At 39.0% G+C, this 2,826-nt stretch overlaps 1 pseudogene; it reads right to left on the bottom strand.

Moving 5' to 3' along the window:
- Positions 1–515: 515 nt before the first annotated feature.
- On the bottom strand, positions 516–2,826 carry LOC131001613 (protein PIN-LIKES 7-like; annotated as a pseudogene).

Genomic DNA, 2,826 nt, shown 5'->3' with positions numbered 1-2,826 from the left:
AAAGTGGAATACTTTTTGCGGACACCAAATATAGTAATTGTGGAATACTTTTGGCGGACGGAGGGAGTAATATTTATTGAATTCGAAATTACCCAATTTTCCGACGGAGTTTAATCCGTCGGTAGAGATTCCGTCGGTATTCCGTCGGTAAAAAATAAAAATAATTATTAAAATCGAAAATACCCAATTTACCGACGGATATTGTCCGTCGGTCGTGATTCCGTCAGTAGTCCAGTCGGTATTTTCATCGGAAATAGATGCCGGCTCCGGCGATGTTGCCGGATGACGGTCCGTCGGTGATCCGTCGGTAGATACCGACGGAAAATAGTCCGTCGGTGTTCGACCAGTTTTCTTATAGTGGTTGTGTTTTCATGCTGTCCGCTATTTTTGCATTTCTTTTATCCTCTTAAAATTTAGGTGTCACAATTTTATGAGTTAAATTATTTAAATTAGGATCATAATGATAAAAGAATATATTTATTAACATTAATATTATTTTAAAAAATAAGGAGCTATAAAGAGAAAACAGTGGCCCATCCATTGATAAATTAATCTAATAGAGGCCAGCCCAAATAAATAAAAATTGTGAGGTTATCAAAACATGGCCTGCCATCTGATCACATTAGAACTTCCCTTGATTCAATAGTAGAAAATAGCTTATAGAGCACACGATCAAAAATGCAAACTCGAAACCCACACCAAGTAAAGATATATATGGCTTATCGCCTTAATTAGGTTTGGATTTGTTTGAGGGTTTAGGTCAAGATCCACATGAAGACGGTGGACCAGCAGGTCAGAGCAATGGCTGCAGCCAGATAAGTCCACAGAAACAGAACCGAGCACTCTTCTTGGGCCACATCAAACAGCTGCGTCATTGTACCTACCATTACCAACCATACATACATATCATCATCTCATCTCATCCTTCCCTCAATCAATATCAAACATACCAATGTTCATTGCAGGTGGAAGAGCTGAACTGAATCATCAGCACGAACCGAAACAGCGGATCCCTAGGCACCAACCCTAAATGCGCGGCTGTGAGCACAACGCCTATCCCAATAATAGGAAGCATCACGTATTTCACAACGATCACCGCCACTATGAGCAGCGGGCTCAGCTTGGCCTTGCGCAGCCCTACATTCACATTTAAATTAGAAATTGAACAAGGTTAGTTGAAGAGAGAGTATGTAATGTACCTTGTGTGAGGTTGCCTCCGAGTATGAGGGTGATGCAAGGAATGGTTCCATCCCTACAAAAACACAAGTGGAGTAGTATAAATTATGTGTGGAGTAGGTAGGTTGCATTAAATAGAGGTACCCGAGCAATGATATAGAGTCGTAGATGACTCCGAGTGCCGCGTTTTCACCGATGATAATGTTTCGGAGCCATGCCACTGCCCCAAATATGAATCCCAATATCTGAAATCGACGATATCACCGATTTCAATATTCCTGCATCTCATCTGCATGTGGAATTATTGATATAGATGTTACTCACAGCAGCAACGACGGGAGGAGACAATAGCTCCTCTCCTAGTTGATGCACAATTCCACCCCATGACCTCCAACTATGCTTCACCTCAATCTTTAAACATTGTTCATCATCATCATTTCACAAGAATAAGAATTTTCTTTAAAATGAGTAGGATTTAAACTCACGGTTTGAAGAAGAAGAGACTTGTGAATGTCATCTGCCTCTAAATCCTTGTTTGGGTGATCCTCATGATTAATAAGTTGAAGAGCTGCTCTGTATTTCACATCGGCGCCACGTATCAAGTGAAATGCAAAAGTCCACACGTAGAAGGCACCAACCTGCACTTATTAATTAATGTTCATTATATATATATATATATATATATATATATATATATGAGAGAGAGAGAGAGAGAGAATGTGTGTGTGTGTCACTAGCTAGCTAGATAATTAATTACCGCCATAGAGTAAGAAACATAGGAAAGTCCTATTGTGGAGCAAGCATTTGCATCTCCAAATGGACTGCCCTTCTCCTTGCAGATTGCAGGGATTATGATCAACAAAATGTTGCCCAAATTTCCTACTCCATCCATCATCAAATTATTATATATATATATATATATATGTGTGTGAAGCTAATTAATTCCGACAAAATGCAGGCAATATATAGCTGGATGATATTTATAATAATTACCTGCTGAACAAATGGCTAGGATGAGATTTTGTATATATGGCTGTGGTCTAAGTATTTTCACCACTATCCATCCCAAACTCGCTCCAAACAAGAAAGTTAACCCAATGTTGACAGTCATAAACCACCTACATTAAATTCAAATTAGAGTGCATCAAATGAAATTAAGGTTTAGTAATTACTATACCATGAGATGATGTCTTGGAAGTTGACAGTATTTGCGAGGCTTCCAAACACGAGTGATGGAGTGAAGGCCACGAACACAATCTGCATACCACTAATTATATAGTTAACACCAACTCATTAAAAGAATTTGAAATGCCAAGAATCAACTTACTTTGTTCATGAACTTTCTTGCATCAGGTGGGAGAAGGTTGAGATAGTCAGTTGCCATGAAAGCTCCGAGCATACTTATGATAAGCAGCTGCAGAATGGGCATTGAGGCCACTTTCAAGAGGGTCAACAACCCCATTTCTGATGAGGATTATTTTCTCTTCCTCAATTCTATGTCTGTTAAAACATGACTTCATATATATGAATCATGAATGAATATATATGGGCGACTGCATTATTTGTGATTGTGATGAGACTCAAACAAGTGATTAATATGAAAGGGATTTCTGGTCCCATCATCAGACTAATTGGCACAGGTGGAAGGAA

The sequence above is a fragment of the Salvia miltiorrhiza genome, chromosome 8, assembly GCF_028751815.1.
Source record: "Salvia miltiorrhiza cultivar Shanhuang (shh) chromosome 8, IMPLAD_Smil_shh, whole genome shotgun sequence".
In the NCBI taxonomy this organism is placed as follows: Eukaryota; Viridiplantae; Streptophyta; class Magnoliopsida; order Lamiales; family Lamiaceae; genus Salvia; species Salvia miltiorrhiza.
The sequence above is the reverse complement of the archived record's forward strand: the minus strand, read 5'-3'. Positions and strand labels throughout refer to the sequence as shown.